The following is a 20,793-nucleotide window of genomic DNA, read 5'->3' as shown; positions in this document are numbered from 1 at the left end:
TTCCAGAACCAAATTAACTCCGAATTCCAAATGCATCGCTTAATGACTTATAACAATGCCTGCTTAAGATCCAACCCTCCCTATACTCCCCGCAACCCACACCCCACACCCCAGACCCAAACCCAGACTCAGACCCATACCTCTTAGCCTTCATATTCTTTTAAATGTACATATTGTATGTAGTCTTATAAATCTAATCGAACTTTTTCGAAATTTTATTTTGGAATCGCATGACAAATGGAAATGATATAGCATTTCTTTGTTTGCTCGTAAGAAAAGGTTTATTAATTGCTCAGCTCTCCGTATAATTAATGGATTATATTGTTACGATTCTGGTTAGCCGAAAATGGTATAATTCACATCGAGTTTTGTGTGTCATTTGGCTGTCCAGCCGGAAATCTTTTCAAGTCCCAAATGAAATAATTGCTTTATTTGAATGACATTGGATGACCTGAATCTGCCTATCTGAATGTGTATCCCTTGTATAAATTTCCATTGCTCTCAAATGGCTAAAACCGTCCAGATCTGATTCAAAAAGGTCGTCTGAAAATCGTTTCGATTGACAGTATACCATATTTAGTATGATCTTAGATACCAGAAACTGAGATACATATGTAGGATTCTAATATTATTAGTGAATCTCCAGAATTCACTACGCGACTTTGCGCAGTGATATATTCCGTGGCTTTCTTTACGATTGTCCCATTGCCCCTTGTTTCGGTTCCAACTGTTGCCATTAGCGTCCTAGTTTTTGGAATATATACATATATTGATTCCCCTTGCCTTATATTTCTTTAAAACCGTTTGCTTAATTGGTATTAACAGTAGAATAAAACACTCAATAGGTATTTTAATGTATCCCAAATTACCTGCCCCCTGCCTAGTTGATACATTTTCAAACAGCAATCACAGATAAATGTAGATCTGTTCAAATAAACTACCGCCCCGCCCAGAGGCTGCCTTTTGTGGATATGCAGAATTGTAAACATTGAAGCACTAAAAATGGAAATTTTCGTAATTTGTTTACAGCGAAATGTGTGTGTGTGTTTCGAGTGGCATGTTTGGTAATTTACTTTCAATTTTGTTTGATTTTGCCTGCCTGCAGCAGTTTCCAGCCAGCTCATGCGTCATTAAATATTGCATATTGAATTCATTTCCCTAAATATTTGCCAAAATCCATTTAAAAATAGTTCCCCCGAGCTTGGTGCCTGGGTGGAGATTGGGGCCAGGTAATAGTTCTAAAGTTCATTCAAAACTAAATCGACTATGAAAAATAGGAGCGAAAGCAATTTGAGTTGCACATGTACATTTATACTAAGTTATGGCTACCAGTATGAATGTGTACTATATATTTGTAGATCCCCCTATTTGGGGGCTTACAGCTTCCACTGATTTAAGATCGATAAATGAAGTGGCAGAATGCAGGCAGCGATGCAGCCGGCTCAATTACGAACTTACGCTTAATGCCTTCAATTGGCTTTTGTATTATTAATTGAGGCATATTGTGAGTCGTGCTACTTCGACAGCCGCCTCGCTGTGCGGCCCCAAGGCTGGGCAGCACGTGCTCCACTAATCCCCCCGGCTGGAAGACCACTCCAATGCACCAAAGTTGACATTGGACAAGCAGCAGCCGCTTAGCTGAGGCTGTGGCTGTGCCCTTGCCGCAGAGCTTTCGTTTCGAGCCCCATCCACACAATTACTTAACAAGGTTGTCTTATTTGTTTGACCAGCACCCAAAACTGGGCGACCCGGGGGCGACTCGGACACCCGTTTCTCTGCAAGGAGTGGGAGAGGAGAGGGGCATATACTTTTGACTGCAGAACTTGACAGGTGGCAAACACTCGAAACTAAATGAAATGAAAAAAGCCATCAGATCAACGAGTGGAAAGCAGCAGCAGAGATTTCCTATCCAGACTATCCACAGATTTCATCTATGTGCTGGGGCCTGCGGCCTGCCTCTCAGAGCTGGAATTCCCCGGGGGCCAAGAGCCCTCGATGCTTTTGCTCTGATTGGGCTGCTCTAACCGAAATGGACTTTCGGTCAGATTAGGTCTCAGATACACACACACACACACACACCAAACCAGCCCCCGAATCCTGCTTCGCCGGTGGCACACTTGGCCGACGAAGCAAAATTCGCTACAAGCCAAGGAGCAATGGCTTTCCAAAAAGCCTCAAAGGTGGCCCGAACACCGCCACAAGCAGCTTTAGCACCGCCAATGAAGCAGAGCTAGTTGCACAGCTTTGCCAGTGGGGCTACGCAGGACGGCGGCAAGGGCACTGATACTCTGAAGAGGCCGAGGGACCCCCCCTACACCATCGAGTAGCGGGAGAAAAACCCCCCCCAAGCGAAGCAGGAACTGCTTACAGGACATAGACGAGATTGGCGCAATCCTGGACGACCTACTCTACCAGATGAACGAGAAGGGCCAGAGGTCGATCAACATGGCCATCAAGAAGATGGTAGCACGCATGAAGGAGTTGAAAGTGGAAGTCAAATCCCATCTGCAGGCGCCAGAGGATAAAAGGGCAGCGCCAGGAGGATGCCAGTGCCATGATCACACTGCAGGCCCAACTGGCCCCCTACCCAGGATGACCAAGCCCAGTGCGACTAAGGCGACGCAAACGGCATCAGGAGCCCACAAGAGCGAGGCAACACCCCGAACTGAGGAGAAGAGCGCGCGCGGAAGGCCCAGGCAAGGACACCAAGCTGACGCCACTCGACAAGAGGAAACCAAGATGCAGTGCGGCAAGGCGGAAGACACCAACCCTACACAGAAGTGGAGTGAGGTGAGAGGCAGGCGTGCGAAACGCAAGCAGACAGGCCGACCAGACGCAGTGCTGGTCAAATGCATCATACGCCGACATCCTCAAACTGGTGAAGGCAGCACCAACACTCCAGAGCCTCAAAAACAAGGTTCAGGGCATCAGGAAGACAGCCTCGGGCGAGCTGCTTCTAAGGATGCAACAATCCTCAGACCCCGCCACCCAGGAGCTGCAGATGGCCATCCAGGCAGCGCTTGGGGACAAGGCAGCCGTGAAGGCCATGCAGGAGACAGTCGCGGTTGAGGTACTCAACATAGACGAGCTCGCGACAGGCGACGAGGTATGTGAGGCCATAGCTGCAGCGATCGACGGCGACTTAACACAAGGAGCAGTGCCGTACATGCGGAAAGCATATGGCGCAACGCAGGTAGCTACGCTGAACCTTCAGCCCGCACTCGCAAAGAAGCTCCTGGAGCTCGGAAAAGTTCGAATCGGCTGGGTTGTCTGCCGCGTGCGGCAACGGATTGCGCCAACCCGCTGCTTCAAGTGCATGGCCTATGGACACACTGCAGCCAGGTGCAGATCCAAGCGGCCTGTGTCAAGCAATGCATGCTACAAATGTGGTGGGGAGGGGCACAAGCACAACCAGTGCAACAACCCGCCAATGTGTATACTATGCGCTGGCAAGCCAGGAGACGTCCGCTCAGCAGCCCACTCGGCCCTCAGTCGCAGCTGCCCTGAGTATAAGAAGGCACTAGCAAAACTGGTTGATGGTTAAGCTCCTGCAGCTCAACCTAAACCACTGCCGAGCTGCTCAGGATCTGTTGGCGCAAACAGTCCTGGAGCAGAAGATCGACATAGCGCTACTCAGCGAGCCGTACGGCAAAAAACACGAAGGAGTCTGGCAGCAAAGCTCAGACGGAGGAGCAGCAATCTGGAGCTGTGGCCCACAACCAGGCCAGCTTACCCACAGAGCATCCAGAGTGGGATATGTGAGAGCTAAGCACAGCGGCACTTTTGTCTACAGCTGCTACATAGCACCGAGGTTCACGCAGCAGGAGTATGAGGCGATCATCAGCAACATCGCTAACGACGCACGAGGCAAATCGCCGGTCCTGATAGCGGGCGACTTTAACGCCTGGGCCACGACTTGGGGCAGCGCCAAGAACACACCCCGTGGGACATCGCTCCTGGACGAGTTTGCAAGCCTGAACGTCTGTCTCCTCAACACAGGAACCACACCAACGTTCAGCAAAGCAGGGCGGGAGTCTATTATAGACCTCACCTTTGCAAGCGCAGAGCTCGCACGCCACGCGAAGTGGCAAGTGCTGAGTGCTTACACCCATAGTGACCACTTAGCCGTAATGACGGAAACCTTTGCACCCAGGAACACAACAAGGATACAGCGGGCGCTCCAGGCCGGGTACAAGGAGGAAAGCCTGAGCAGAGCCGCGCTCCTCTCGGCAGCAGAAAACCTAAGCGCCGCCGGGGATGCTGAAGCATCCGCGCTTGCCGTTTACAGGACCGTCAAAGCGGCCTGTGATGCAGCCATGAAAAAAAGAAAGATCGGAGGAAGCAGGCACCGGCCAGTACCGTGGTGGAATGAGCACATTGCCAAGGCCAGGAGGGAGTGCTGCGCAGCTCGGCGTGCCTACCAGCGAGCAAGAGGCTCCGCCCAATTTGGCAGAAATGGCGCGGCATTCAAGGCCAAAAGAAAAGAGCTGAAGGAGGCCATCAGAAGCAGCAAACTCAAATGCTTCAAGGAGCTCTGCGATGCGGCCGATGCGGAACCTTTTGGTGGAGCATACAAACTAGTCATGGGGAGATTAAACAGACAGCCTATGCCCAAGGCAGCCAAGACTTCACGAAGTGCTGCTACAATTGCGCAGGAGCCGACCACCAGGCCAAAGATTGCAAAGACGAACCAAGTTGCATTTTTTGCAAGCGCCACCGGGTGAAGGACCCGAAGCACCAAACGACGAGATCGAGGTGCCCGCAGTACCAAAAGGCGATGCAGCAAATGAAGGATAGATGAAAATCATCCAACTAAACCTCAACCACTGCGAGATGGCACAGCAGCTGCTGGACCAGACCATAAGGGAGCACCGTATTGATGTAGCAGTCATAAGCGAGCAATAGCGGAATCGCAACTCGGGAGAGTGGATTGCTGACTCGAGCAAGAAGGCAGCGATATGGAGCTGTGCGAGTCCCACACAGCAACTACTGCAAACATACGTCGGAGACGGATTCGCCAGAGCCCGGATAAATGGAGTGCACATATATAGCTGCTACCTGCCCCCGAGCCTCAGCCTACAGCAGGCGACGCAGGCACTGGAAAGGATTGCTGAAGATGCGCGGGAGAAACACCCTACGCTCATAGCCGGCGATTTCAACGCTTGGGCGACGGAGTGGGGATGCCCGAGAACGAACCCAAGGGGACAGGCGCTCTTAGAATGCTTTGCGACGTTGGATGCCGTACTGCTGAACACAGGCACACAGCAGACGTTCGGCAGAGCTGGAACGGGGTCTATAATAGACCTTACGTTCGTGAGCAGCAGCCTCAGCCGCAGGACAACGTGGGAAGTTAGTGTCTTATACACCGGGAGTGACCTCCAAGCCCTCATATGTGAAATCCAGGAAGCGGGCGCACCTAACCCGTTCATTGGCCAGCAGAACCGTTATAAGACCGAAACGCTAGAGCCGGATATGGTCCGGGCCATGTTTGAGGACTACGAGACCAACGGTACGGCTGAAGAGAAAGCAAGCCAACTGGCCATACATACGCTGGAAGCATGTGATGCCTCCATGCTAAGGAAAAGAAGAAGCCTGAACAACCGCAGGCCAACGTATTGGTGGAACGCTGCAATAGGTAGCGCCAGGCAGGAGTGCCAGCGGAAAAGACGACTATACCAGCGTTCGATAGGTTCCCCGGAATTCGAGAGGCTCCAAGGAGAATAAAAGGAAAGCAGACGCTGCTTGAAGAGGCAGATCAAGGATGCCAAGCGCAAATGCTTCGAAAAGCTCTGCGATGACGCAGATGCGAACCCTTTGGGCTACGCATACAGGCTGGTAATGAAGAGACTGCGAGTGTTCAGTCCCCCGCCGCCAATGTGTGCAGATCTGCTGGTTAACATAGTAGAAACCCTATTTCCAGAGAAAGTGGCAGCCCAGAGGGTGATGGAATTCCGCCACCTGAAATAGAAGCCACCACGAGAGCAGAAGTCCTCGAAGCTCTACAACGGATCAAGAACGGCAAAGCACCAGGACCTGATGGGGTCCCAAATGCCGTTCTCCGCACGGCTATTGAGACCAATCCACAAATGTACGTGGATTTATTCAATGCGTGCATGTCCGAAGGGACCTTCCCCAGACCATGGAAGCGACAGCGGCTAGTCCTCTTACCCAAGGGGAACAAGCCGACCGAGGAGCCATCATCCTATAGAACACTCTTCATGCTCGACACAGTGGGTAAGATCCTCGAGCGCATAATCCACACCAGGCTGGAGAAGACAGTAACGCGTCAGCTCTCACCGAGACAGCACGGGTTTCGCAAAGGCGGTGGACGGTGGACGCAATCGGCGAGGTATGTGAGATAGCAAAGCGAGCTATCGATGGCACCCGATGGATGTACGGGACCAAAGAGTATTGCATAGTGGCAACACTCGATGTCCAAAATGCATTCAACTCTGCCAATTGGGATCACATAATAGAAGAATTGAGAAACTTTCAAGTACCGCCGTATCTGCAGAATATCATCGCGGACCGAGTGCTCATATATGAGACGGATAAGGGGACACGTGAGCACCAAATCACTGGAGGAGTTCCCCAAGGATCGGTCCTCGGCCCGCTGCTGTGGAACATCATGTATGATGGAATCCTCAAGATGGATATGCCAATGGGCGCCACGGTGATAGGCTTTGCCGACGACATAGCAATAGTCGAAGTGGCAAAACAGAAAGAAGCGGCGGAAGAAATCTCCAACGACGCGGTAGAGAGAGCCAGAACATGGCTATCAGGGAGGGATCTCTCATTAGCCACCCACAAAACGGAGGCGGTGCTCATAAGCAGCAGGAAAGTAGTGGAGACGGCCACGATCCGAGTAGGAGACTGCACTATTAGCTCCAGTCCAAGCCTGAAGTACCTGGGGGTCATGATTGACCACAGACTCAGCTTCAAGCATCACATGGCGTATGCAAGCAGCAAGACAGGAAAGACGGCAGTGGCCCTATCCCGCATCATGGCCAACACCGGAGGCCCGAAACAGCCAAGGCGAAAGCTACTAGCGAGCGTAGTTGGCTCAACGCTAATGTACGCTGCACCAATATGGGTTGATGCAATGAAGCATAAAACATATGCCCGAGAATGCAACGCAGTCCAGAGGCTGTGTGCCCTGAGGGTGTGTTGCGCATTCAGAACGGTATCCCAAGACGCCGCACTTGTGGTCGCAGGAATGATTCCCATCCATCTGCTGGCAAGAGAAGCCGCAGGAATCAGGGCACAGCGATCCCTAAGGACTACGGACCAGGACACCAGAGGTGCCTTAAGGCAGCGCACAATCCTGCAATGGCAAGATTCGTGGGATAACAGCAGCAAAGGGCGATGGACCCATAGGCTAATCCCAGACCTGAAGAGTTGGCTGAACCGTAGCCATGGACAAGTGGAGTATCACCTGACACAACTGCTGACAGGACACGGTTGCTTTAAAGCCTACCTGCATAGGTTTAAGCACGAGGACGACCCCTTCTGCGTGGTCAGCGCAGGGGTCATCGAAGACGCAGAGCACTGCTTCTTCGAATGTCCAAGATTTCGGCAAGATCGAGAGGATCTAAGCAACAAGCATGGAAGAATGCCTGCTGGAGTCGGAAGAAAACTGGGCCGCGATTAGAATCATGGCCGTAACTATGGCTACCAAACTGCGTCGCGAAGAAAGAGCACGCAATGCAAGGAGATAAAGGATAAAGGAGATTATTAAGAGAAGAGCCCTACGGGCATCTCCCCCCGGCGAAGTAATATCTCGCGACAGTACCGCCGGGATCCGGGATAGGTGTGGTTGCTTTAAGAGCGGTTAGAGTCCCTCACTTCGGCTTCGGCTGAGTCGGCATGAAGCTTTCCTGTACTCACACAACAAAAAAAAAAAAAAAAAAAAAGCTTACGAACGGATGTGCACGACTGTATATATGTATATGAGCTGCTGAGCTGTCTATCTGTGAAGTGCACACTCATCGAGGGGGTGGTGGCGCATTGGCGTGCAAATATTTGAAATATATTTACTTGTGCTTACAGAAATGCCAGCTCCAATTCCGATTCCGATTCTGATTCCGATTCAAATGCAAATCCAGATTGAGATAATTGCGCCCATGGCGTGATGGGGGGAGCACCTAATTGACTGAAATTGATTTCACTCGATTCCGGCGGGGGGATTACGAATATACATATTTGCTTTACAACATTTGCCCTTCCCCATCCCTATCCCACTCCCTTCGATTTTTGCGCAACCTCTGCCATCGGGACCCGGTCCCAAATCCGTGCCCAGAAACATCGCGTACTGCTCGAGGCCCACACACACAAACACACACACCCACACTTTGGAGCGCTTCAATTGTTTTCCTTTTGTTCGGATCTACACAAACACACACACACACACACACACAAACATTGCGTCGAGGGTTCTGCTTAGTTCTGTCAACAATAGTTTTCCTTACGTTTCATCGCATTGATTATCTACATACACACATTGTGTATCATTCTGGTATCGGTATATCTGCATCTGCATCTGCATCTGCATCTGCATCTGCGCTTTTTTTTTTTTTTTTTTTTTTTTTTTTTTTGTTGTTGTTGTGTGACTACAGGAAAGCTTCATGCCGACTCAGCCGAAGCCGAAGTGAGGGACTCTAACCGCTCTAAAACCAACCACACCTATCCCGGATCCCGGCGTTACTGTCGCGAGATATTACTTCGCCGGGGGGAGATGCCCGTAGGGCTCTTCTCTTAATAATCTCCTTTATCCTTTATCTCCTTGCATTGCGTGCTCTTTCTTCGCGACGCAGTTTGGTAGCCATAGTTACGGCCATGAGTCTAATCGAGCCCCAGTTTCCTTCCGACTCCAGCAGGCATTCTGCCAGGTTTGACACCGCTGGCATTCTTCCAAGCTTGTTGCTTAGATCCTCTCGTTCTTGCCGAAATCTTGGACATTCGAAGAAGCAGTGCTCTGCGTCTTCGATGACCCCTGCGCAGACCACGCAGAAGGGGTCGTCCTCGTGCTTAAACCTATGCAGGTAGGCTTTAAAGCAACCGTGTCCTGTCAGCAGTTGTGTCAGGTGATACTCCACTTGTCCATGGCTACGGTTCAGCCAACTCTTCAGGTCTGGGATTAGCCTATGGGTCCATCGCCCTTTGCTGCTGTTATCCCACGAATCTTGCCATTGCAGGATTGTGCGCTGCCTTAAGGCACCTCTGGTGTCCTGGTCCGTAGTCCCCAGGGTTCGCTGTGCCCTGATTCCTGCGGCTTCTCTTGCCAGCAGATGGATGGGAATCATTCCTGCGACCACAAGTGCGGCGTCTTGGGATACCGTTCTGAATGCGCAACACACCCTCAGGGCACACAGCCTCTGGACTGCGTTGCATTCTCGGGCATATGTTTTATGCTTCATTGCATCAACCCATATTGGTGCAGCGTACATTAGCGTTGAGCCAACTACGCTCGCTAGTAGCTTTCGCCTTGGCTGTTTCGGGCCTCCGGTGTTGGCCATGATGCGGGATAGGGCCACTGCCGTCTTTCCTGTCTTGCTGCTTGCATACGCCATGTGATGCTTGAAGCTGAGTCTGTGGTCAATCATGACCCCCAGGTACTTCAGGCTTGGACTGGAGCTAATAGTGCAGTCTCCTACTCGGATCGTGGCCGTCTCCACTACTTTCCTGCTGCTTATGAGCACCGCCTCCGTTTTGTGGGTGGCTAATGAGAGATCCCTCCCTGATAGCCATGTTCTGGCTCTCTCTACCGCGTCGTTGCAGATTTCTTCCGCCGCTTCTTTCTGTTTTGCCACTACGACTATTGCTATGTCGTCGGCAAAGCCTATCACCGTGGCGCCCATTGGCATATCCATCTTGAGGATTCCATCATACATGATGTTCCACAGCAGCGGGCCGAGGACCGATCCTTGGGGAACTCCTCCAGTGATTTGGTGCTCACGTGTCCCTTTATCCGTCTCATATATGAGCACTCGGTCTCTTAGGTAGTCCGCGATGATATTCTGCAGATACGGCGGTATTTGAAAGTTTCTCAATTCTTCTAGTATGTGATCCCAATTGGCAGAGTTGAATGCATTTTGGACATCGAGTGTTGCCACTATGCAATACTCTTTGGTCCCGTACATCCATCGGGTGCCATCGATAGCTCGCTTTGCTATCTCACATACCTCGCCGATTGCGTCCACCGTGGACCTGCCTTTGCGAAACCCGTGCTGTCTCGGTGAGAGCTGACGCGTTACTGCCTTCTCCAGCCTGGTGTGGATTATGCGCTCGAGGATCTTACCCACTGTGTCGAGCATGCAGAGTGGTCTATAGGATGATGGCTCCTCGGTTGGCTTGTTCCCCTTGGGTAAGAGGACTAGCCGCTGTCGCTTCCATGGTCTGGGGAAGGTCCCTTCGGACATGCACGCATTGAATAAATCCACGTACATTTGTGGATTGGTCTCAATAGCCGTGCGGAGAACGGCATTTGGGACCCCATCAGGTCCTGGTGCTTTGCCGTTCTTGATCCGTTGTAGAGCTTCGAGGACTTCTGCTCCCGTGGTGGCTTCTATTTCAGGTGGCGGTATTCTATCCATCACCCTCTGGGCTGCCACTTTCTCTGGAAATAGGGTTTCTACTATGTTAACCAGCAGATCTGCACACATTGGCGGCGGGGGACTGAACACTCGCAGTCTCTTCATTACCAGCCTGTATGCGTAGCCCCAAGGGTTCGCATCTGCGTCATCGCAGAGCTTTTCGAAGCATTTGCGCTTGGCATCCTTGATCTGCCTCTTCAAGCAGCGTCCTTATATTCTCCTTGGAGCCTCTCGAATTCCGGGGAACCTCTCGAACGCTGGTATAGTCGTCTTTTCCGCTGGCACTCCTGCCTGGCGCTACCTATTGCAGCGTTCCACCAATACGTTGGCCTGCGGTTGTTCAGGCTTCTTCTTTTCCTTAGCATGGAGGCATCACATGCTTCCAGCGTATGTATAGCCAGTTGGCGTGCTCTCTCGTCAGCCGTACCGTTGGTCTCATAGTCCTCAAACATGGCCCGGACCATATCCGGCTCTAGCGTTTCGGTCTTATAACCGATCTGCTTACCAATGAACGGGTTAGGTGCGCCCGTTTCCTGGATTTCACATATGAGGGCTTGGTGGTCACTCCCGGTGTATAAGCCACTAACTTCCCACGTTGTCCTGCGGCTGAGGCTGCTGCTCACGAACGTAAGGTCTATTATAGACCCCGTTCCAGCTCTGCCGAACGTCTGCTGTGTGCCTGTGTTCAGCAGTACGGCATCCAACGTCGCAAAGCATTCTAAGAGCGCCTGTCCCCTTGGGTTCGTTCTCGGGCATCCCCACTCCGTCGCCCAAGCGTTGAAATCGCCGGCTATGAGCGTAGGGTGTTTCTCCCGCGCATCTTCAGCAATCCTTTCCAGTGCCTGCGTCGCCTGCTGTAGGCTGAGGCTCGGGGCAGGTAGCAGCTATATATGTGCACTCCATTTATCCGGGCTCTGGCGAATCCGTCTCCGACGTATGTTTGCAGTAGTTGCTGTGTGGGACTCGCACAGCTCCATATCGCTGCCTTCTTGCTCGAGTCAGCAATCCACTCTCCCGAGTTGCGATTCCGGTATTGCTCGCTTATGACTGCTACATCAATACGGTGCTCCCTTATGGTCTGGTCCAGCAGCTGCTGTGCCATCTCGCAGTGGTTGAGGTTTAGTTGGATGATTTTCATCTATCCTTCATTTGCTGCATCGCCTTTTGGTACTGCGGGCACCTCGAACTCGTCGTTTGGTGCTTCGGGTCCTTCACCCGGTGGCGCTTGCAAAGAATGCAACTTGGTTCGTCTTTGCAATCTTTGGCCTGGTGGTCGGCTCCTGCGCAATTGTAGCAGCACTTCGTGAAGTCTTGGCTGCTCTTACAATTAGGCGCGATGTGGCCAAATTCCATGCACTTGTAGCATCTTCGGGGAGTTGACTTGGGTCGTATTCTGCAATACCCCCACCCCAGGCGAATTCTTCCTTTCTCCAGGAGGGGCTTTGCTATAGCCGGTGGAACTTTCAGAGTCAGGGTCTGCGTGCTCCTATAGGCTGGTCTGATGGAGATGGCTGCGGCCTCGCAGATTTCCACCCCTGCCTGCGCTTTGAGTTCCGCTAGGACTTCCTCTTGGGTGGACACTTCGTCTATGTCCCTTACCTCCAAGATGACAGTTTCGGTAAGACTCCTTACTTCAACCGTGCTTCCTAGCGCTTCCTTGACTGCTGCCTGCATCTCGTGGGTTCTCGGGTCCGCCGATTTTTCCAGCATCAGCAACAGCTCTCCTTTTGCCGTGCGTCGCACCCCTTGCACCGATTGCCCTAGCTTTTTAAGACTTGGCTCTGTCTTGACCTTCCTTAGGATGTCTGCATATGAGACAGTGCTGGTGGCGGCGATGACTATTGCATCGCTGCGTGGCGGTCTTGGTCGTTGCTGCTGCTTTGGCTTTGGCCTTTGCCTAGCTACGACCTTCACCCACCCCACATCTCGATCCTTTGGGGCGTCCTCCGGTCCCTTGCGAGCTACGGCGTCCCTCATTTGGCCTTCCTGCGGTTTCTTCTCCGTTTTTTTTGACTTTTTGGGTCCATGTTTTGGCTTCTTCGGCCTTGGGGACGGGGACGGGGACGGGTGGGTGGTGTTCCTGGGCTCTGGCCGTGCCCTCTTTCCCGCCCTCTCCGTCACTGCCGGCTGTGTAACCTTGGCTACAGCCTGCTCCGCAGAGATCGCCTGCCAGCACGATTCCAACTCTCGCTGCAGATATTCGATCTCATCCACCAGATCCCTCATTGGGTTCGTGATGGACCTCTTTGGGAGCACCATCAGCTTCCTCAACTCTCTGGCCTTTTGGCCCAAGATCGCCAAATGCGCCATGGCCCTCTCCTTCTGGTCTGCTTGCTCCTCTTGGGGGCGCTGCAGCGTTGGAGGAGAGGATCTTGCGCGCTCCTCCACTGCTTCCGCCAGCTGGTTTGGCGATTGCGCCAGAGCATTTTTCCGGCGAAAGGGATTCTCCTCATCCCAGGCGAATGAGATTGTCAGTGGAGTGCTGCAAGCCGCAGCTTGTTCCCGCTGATCGCTCATCTCCGATCTGGCCGTTGATCTGGCAACTCCGGTTGCTGTGGCCGCGCCCTCTATTGGCCAGACGCTGTCGTTTTCCCGCACTTAGCTCCGTGCCTTTAGTCAGCTGTTCTTCCGTCGTTATCCAACACCACTTGCGGTGTGCTTGGCCAATTTTGCCCAAAAACAAAAAGAAGGCAGCAACCAACAAGTGGCGCCAAGAATCACAGCGAAGAAGAATAGGAAAACAGGCACTTACCTGCTGTTCCTTCCCCCCCCCCTTCGGCCTAGGGCTCGACGGCGTCCCACTGGGATTTCGGCCAGTACTATTGGCCAGGTGGCCGCTTCTCTGCTTGCGGACTTGCGTTCCGCGCAGGTAAGTAACGCAGCACTACTATGGCTCGCGCTAACAAATCTTTGCCTCTTTTCCAGGCTAACTTCCGACGTTTTCCACTGAATTATACGGAACGATTTAAAAACACGACCGCACTCACTAGAATACACACTCTCTCTTTCATCTGCGCTTGTATCTATGCATCTGTAGCCATTTGTATCTATGTATTGCCTGGCATGCGTGCTGCTGTACATTAATTTAGTTAAATTTGTTCGCGCGATCTGAAACCAGATCTGAAACTAGATGTCTCTATAAATTGTATCACACATCGCGGGTAACATAGTGGGGCCTCGATGGCTGGACCAGAGGCGTGTAGTCTTGTCGGATCGTAGGCCGGATCGAGTGTCTACTGCATGATGAACTCACACGCACACACACACACACATGCTCGTTGCGGGGAATTCGATCCTCCTCCGACTCCGCCTCCTCTCATGTTGCACAATCAACACTGTTTCCTGCTCACTTAGCGTAGCACTATCACTGCCTCTGTCCACACCCCGTATCCAAAATGCTGCACATATATCTGCCAATTCGAAATAGATAAATTTGTGTGTTTGCGGCGACTCTTGCCATTCGTTCCAGCATCATTTACCCGTTCTCATTCTTGTCTCCTCTTTCTTTCCGCCTCTCCTTCTTCTGTTTCTGCCCTCCTGCCGCCTCGGATGCTGGATTTTACTGAGTCTAGAGCTAGCCGCGACAACTTGTACCCCGACGACCATCAGCAGCAGCAGCAGCCTCCGCAGCGCCACTCGCACCAGCACTTGGTGCGGCAGTCTCTGACCAGTCTCAGTCACGGGCAGGCGTCATCCGGATCCGGGCCAGCGGGGGATGAGGAGCGGGCCCAGCAGCAGCACCGTCATCGCAGCAGCAGCAGCCGACTCTCGAGCGGCATCTCGAAGCAGAACTCCAGCGACAGCCGCAGTGGACTGCGCATCCTCGACAGCCACAGTCCGGTCAGCTGCGGCACGCACAGCGTGAGCTGTACTGGCGGCCACTCGGCGCTCTACGATGCCTGCCACGAGTACACGCGCAGCTTGAGTGCAGCTCCAACTGTTGAAGCAAGATCAGGAGCGGGAGCGGACGCATCGCTGCTGAAGGGACACTACAGTGATCAGCAGCTAGCGCAGCCAGAGCCAGATCCAGAGGCGGACCCTGAGCGAGACAGGGATCGGGATCGTGATCGAGAGCGGGAAAGACGCCATCTGACCAATCTCAATCTCAATCTGAACAGCGAGTACGACTACAGCGGCAGCGACAAGCAGCAGCTGGTGAACGAAACGTACATCTTCAAGTGCACCGCCAACAGTCCGTCGTTTCTGCGCAGCAACAAGATCAAGGAGCAGTCCAAGAAGCTGCGCAACCTCTCGCTGAAGACGCGCACGGCCAAGAAGAAAGGACAGATCATCTCCAAGTCGAACGCGGTGTCGGACAACTCGCTGCATCCGGGCGACAAGTACCTCAACTTGTATCTGGTGGAGAAGAAGCACTCGCTACAGCCGCAGGCCACATCCACATCCGCGTCCACATCCACGCCCAATCCTCACTCAGTATCAGCCCCGGCCAGCTCATCCTCATCCTCGACGGCGACGACTGGGCGTCCGCAGCAGCAGTCCCAACAGCTGCCAGCACTATCCGCGGTTGCCGCACGCCAGCAACAGCTGCTCCTGAACGGATCGCTGAAGAGCAAGACGAAGACCTTCCCGGCCTACAAAGCGTCCGTGAAGAGCGAGAGCGGCATCAACACCATTCCGACGACGGGCAAGAGTCCACCGGTGCCGCACTCGCTGGCGGCCAAGATAAGCAGCGGCAAGAACTGCAATCTGCTGCAGAGCGCCGGCAACAAGCAGCTCAGCGTCAGCAGCAACTCATGCCACAAGCTGCATGCCCACGGACACGGCCACTACGCGGGAGCACAAGCACACCATCTGGCCTCATCGCCCAAGAGCTCGGTGTCGAGCAACGGACACCTGAACAAGTACTGCCTGACAGACCTCACGCGCCGCAAGGCAGAGTTCAATCGCCAGCTGAGCGCCCCCACGGACTACACGCACCACTCCTCCAGCAACGGGTCCCAGCAGGAGGGTTCCTCCGAGGCGGCCAATGAGGCTGTGGGCGAGTCGACCATCACTGTAGCCAGTGCGGGAGTGCTTGGAAACGGCCACGGCTATCCTTACATCCATCAGGCCTCGGCCACAGCACCGGCCAATCTCAAGGCGTCGCTGCAGCTGCACAACTTCGGTGTCCATCATCCGTATCCGTATCCTACGTCCACCTCGAGCACGAACAGCTTTAACCGACGCCACATACGACGGCACAAGAGCAAGCTTGGCGAACGGTGAGTACTCATAGTGCTGTAGACCCCCCACAACCCCATCCCATAGCTAATAGATTGAGAGATCCATTGCCATTGCTCCAAAACTTACAAGTGGAAAATTACGCATGCAAAGCGCTGCCACAGTCGCGACTCGCGAGACGACTGTCTCTTACCGGTTTTTTCTGTGCTGGTTACAGGTACTGGGCTTATCGCCGGTATTTGCATAATGCCATCTCTGCCCGAGTCTGGGCCTGGCTCGTGTTGGTCGCGCTCAGTACGCGCAATAAGCTTATAAATGGCCTTCGAGCAGTGAACTTTATTCGAGCGGCGAACCCGCACCCGGGTTAAAAGACAACGCAGCAAAGGATTTGGTTTCTGGTAACTATCGATTAGAGATAAGCGACTAGCCAACGATATTGGTCGAGTATCGAGTATCAAGTATCAAGTATCGAGTATCGCTGGCAAGGGCGAAAAACGGGAAATTGCTTTTTGTGAACGATGCGGAAAACTAGCTTCATTATCATACCGATTCGATCCTGCCCGACAACGGCAACTAGCCTCATAAACAGCAAAGTCAATAATATTTGTAATTTATTGCACCAGATCAGCAACGAGCGAGAGAGAGAGAGGGATCGCGACGCGACGCCTTCTTGCCTTCTTGCCATCTCCGATGACCAGACAGATAGCAGGGCAGAGCGGATCGGATCGGAGCGCATACATTTGCATGAAATCTAAAAGAAATTCTCGAATCGAATCGTATCGTATCGGATCAGAACGGATCGGATCGGATCGTTTGTTTGTTTATGTTTCGCTTTCAAATAGTTTGCCGGATCGTTCTGTTCTGTGGTGGTGTGTGCTTTTATTTGCATCAATTTCTGCGAAGAATCCAGCCATAATTTGCGTCGCCGCTCGTCTTGTCGCGCCGCGAAATCAATTAAAAAGCTACACAAATTCTTTATTTATTTATTGTGCCACAGCGTCGCGGGGTTCAGAACAGGTTATCAAGTTGTCACAGCAGCAGCATCCAGCAGCAGCTTAATAAATTCTGAATAAGGCCCAGCCTCAGTTTTAGCTCCAGCTCCAGCCTCTGCCCCTGACGAAACAAAAAACAGAAAAACTATAAACAGTAACAGTAAAAGGCAACGGGAAATCAGAAGAGAAGAAACTATCGCCAAGTGCACAAGCTGGTGTCAATCTCTCTATTATCTCTCATTCAATTAGACAATTGCCAGCCAATTTCGGTCTTTCTGCTCTCTCGGAAACGACTGCATCATATCCCGATGCAATCCGATACGACCCGCTCCGATCCGATCTGGATCGCCAGCAATTGATGTTCGAGGTAATACTCGTCTCGTCGTAAAATCGAAAGCAAAGTGACTCTGTGTGCGTCTGCGTCGGCGTCTGCGTCGGTGTCTGCATCTCCGTCTCTCGCGATCTCCGTATCCGTACCGTACCTCCCGCGGCTTCTCGAGGACGCCCGAAGGCGATCCCGAAACGACGCTCGGTCACTCGGAGTGCTCTGCCGGCGTTGGCCGGCCAGCTGTGAGCACTGTGATCGGCCCGTGCCGCCGCTAGTCGCACAAAGATTGCCGCTGTAACAACGTGGAGTACTCATAGAACCGAACCCCATCCCATACTCGTCCAGCCTAGTCCCCGCCAACACCCTATATGTGTAAGTCGTCGTAAAATCAGAGACAAAACATCTGCTGCGGCACGTTTATAGTTGCCAACAGAACGGCAGAAAAAAACGAGGGGGAACGTTGTGAGTTGCTGCGGACACCGCAACTCTACAGTTATACCCGATACTAAGTCAGTATGGCTCTCCTCCGGATAACGCCGCTAATATTAAACGACACGATAAGTAGTGCGTGCGAGAGAGACAGAAAATCAGTCTGAGCGTGACGTCGGGTGCTGCGTAGCCAGTGCAAATTGATTTGTTCCTTTTGGCTATAAAAATGATCCGATCTGATCCAGATTCAGCAATCTGATATATATGATCATTATCTATGATTCGTTTTATACGTTTTATAGTGAGATCTAACAGGAGTGCGGATACCAAATTTGGTTACTCTAGCCTTAATAGTCTCTGAGATTTGTGAATATCCCCAGATTTTCATCCTTTGCGGGGGCGGAAGGGGGTGTGGCGAAATTTTGAAACAAACTCGTCTCGGTCCGATATATTAGGAGTGTGGATACCAAATTTGGTTGCTCTAGCTTTTATAGTCTCTGAGATCTAGGCGCTAATGTTTTACTCTAAGCAAAGCCGGCTGTGCTACGTGTGTGTTAGAGAGAGACAGGTCGAGAAAAAATGAAATTGTTTTCTTGATTCTGGCTATAATAATTATACGATCTGGTTCAGATTTTGCACTCTAGAAGATATAGTCATCTTCTACGATTCTGCGTTTTTAGTTTTCTCGTATCGTCGAAATTGTGGATGCCACAGATTTTCGCCCTTTGTGGGGGCGGAAGTGGGCGGGGCAAAGTTTTGAAATATTCTTGTAGCAGTGACATATCACAGAAGTCTGGATCCAAAACATCGTTGCTCTCGCTCTTATAGTCTTTGAGCACTAGGCGCTGAAGGGGACGGACAGACGGACGGACGGACAGACGGACAGACAGACATGGCTCAATCGACTCGGCTATTGATGCTGATCAAGAATATATATACTTTATGGGGTCGGAAACGATTCCTTTTGGACGTTACACACATCCACTTTTACCACAAATCTAATATACCCCAATACTCATTTTGAGTATCGGGTATAAAAATGTAAAAAACAGACTGTGAAACCACAATTAAGAATCGTAACGTAATCACCAATTTATGTGTAATCCAATATCTGGGAAATGTTAGAGCTCGTTCTGCGGTTGTTCTCAACGGTCTGGTCTGGTCTGTTCTGGTCTGCCTTCCGAATCATGATAACTAATAAATTCATTAGGGCGAAGATTAAATTAAATCAGCTTCATTCATCAGGCTTAATTAAAATGAAACTTTCCCATTTCGAAATATAACGAGGGGGAACGTTGTGAGTTGCTGCGGACACCGCAACTCTACATTTATACCCGATACTTAGTCAGTATGGCTCTCCTCCGGCAGACGCCGCTAATATTAAGCGACACGACAAAGAGGGGGTTTGCGAGAGAGACAGAAAATCAGTCTGAGCGTGACGTCGGGCGCTCCGTAGCCACTGCAAATTAATTTGTTGCTTTTGGCTATACAAATTATCCGATCTGATCCAGATTCCGCAACCGGATATATATGGTCATTCTCTATGATTCTGCGTTTTTAGTTTTCTCGAATCGGCAATATTGCTGATGCAAAATATTTTCGTCTTTTGTGGGGGCGGAAGGGGGTTGTGCGAAATTTTGAGATATACGTTTTATAGTGAGATCTAACAGAAGTGTGGATACCAAATTTGGTTACTCTAGCCTTAATAGTTTCTAAGATTTGTGGATGCCCCAGATTTTCGTCCTTTGCGGGGGCGGTAGGGGGTGTGGCGAAATTTTGACACAAAACGGTCAAGGTCCGATATCACAGAAGTGTGGATACCAAATTTGGTTGCTCTGGCTCTTATAGGTTCTGAGATCCTTGAACTCATATTTTGCAATTGGCAAAACCGACCATGAAACCTGTGTGTTAGAGAGAGACAGAGCGAGAAAGAATGAAATTGTTTTCTTGATTCTGGCTATAATAATTATACGATCTGGTTCAGATTTTGCACTCTAGAAGATATAGTCATCCTCTATGATTCTGCGTTTTCAGTTTTCTTGTATCTCTGAATTTGTGGATGCCACAGATTTTCGCCCTTCGTGGGGGCGGAAGTGGGCGGGGCAAAGTTTTGAAATATTCTTGTAGCAGTGACATATCACAGAAGTCCGGATATAAAACGTCGTTGCTCTAGCTCTTATAGTCTTTGAGCACTAGGCGCTGATAGGGACGGACATCCGGACGGACGGACAGACGGACAGACAGACAGACAGACAGGGCTCAATCGACTCGGCTATTAATGCTGATCAAGAATATATATACTTTATGGGGTCGGAAACGATTCCTTCTGGACGTTACACACATCCACTTTCACCACAAATCTTATATACCCCAATACTCATTTTGAGTATCTGGTATAAAAACCACCATCAATTGAGTGTGAAGAGGCGCAAAAAGTACAAAAAAACTACAAATGCCAAAGTGAAATAATAATAATAATAGAAATAGAAATACATACAAATGCGATTACGAGTCCGAAACCGAATACGAAGTATGAATAACCGTAACATTCATAGCCCCCGACCCGACCAGGGTAACGTAACTGCACGCGTCTCCGTCTCCTAACAATAGATCCGCGCTGAATACCACGCGATTTGTCGTTCAGTCTCCCCCGCTGCCACTGCCACTGACGCGACGCGACGGTGCTCCAAAAAACGCAAGCAGAGCAAACAACAACATTTCCGCAGCGTCGTGCGGAGTGGGGAGTGGTGGTGGTACCGGTGCCGTTGCCGGAAAACCTTGGCAATCAGCATCGAATGGGCAAGGCAAACCCAGACCAGACCAGACGGCGCACTCTCTGTCGCACTCTACTTTGTTAAACCTTGCAACGTGCGTGTGGCATAATTAAAAACGACAAAAAACGACATTAAGGAACAAAAATAACCGGCGTGCTAACCTACCCCACCCCAAACCACCTTGACATCCCGTGTATAGTGTGGAGCATACTTTCACTTTATCTCTAGGGACCGCGACCTTATGGGATCATTTTCAACGGAATACATTCAGGAAGTGATTTTTCAGGGCTTTAGTTATGTTTTATGATAATCGGAATCAAGTGTTCAGAGTTAACATTGATATTCTGTCTGTCTCTGAGAACTCTATCCCGATTAGAATTATTTTAAATTGCAGTTAGAGCAGTCCGAGGAGCGGGAATGTAGTACAGTTGGCGGGAATTCTACAAAGTATTTTTGAACTATTCGGGTCGGATGTCTCTTTCGCGTATTTTGGGAGT

The 20,793-nt window shown here is 51.2% G+C and overlaps 1 pseudogene; it reads left to right on the top strand.

Moving 5' to 3' along the window:
- The window catches only part of LOC117185819, a 42,061-nt pseudogene that overhangs the window by 12,423 nt on the left and 8,845 nt on the right, over window positions 1-20,793 (top strand).

This window comes from Drosophila miranda, assembly GCF_003369915.1.
Source record: "Drosophila miranda strain MSH22 chromosome Y unlocalized genomic scaffold, D.miranda_PacBio2.1 Contig_Y2_pilon, whole genome shotgun sequence".
Lineage (NCBI taxonomy): Eukaryota > Metazoa > Arthropoda > Insecta > Diptera > Drosophilidae > Drosophila > Drosophila miranda.
This window is presented reverse-complemented; position numbering and strand designations above follow the sequence as displayed.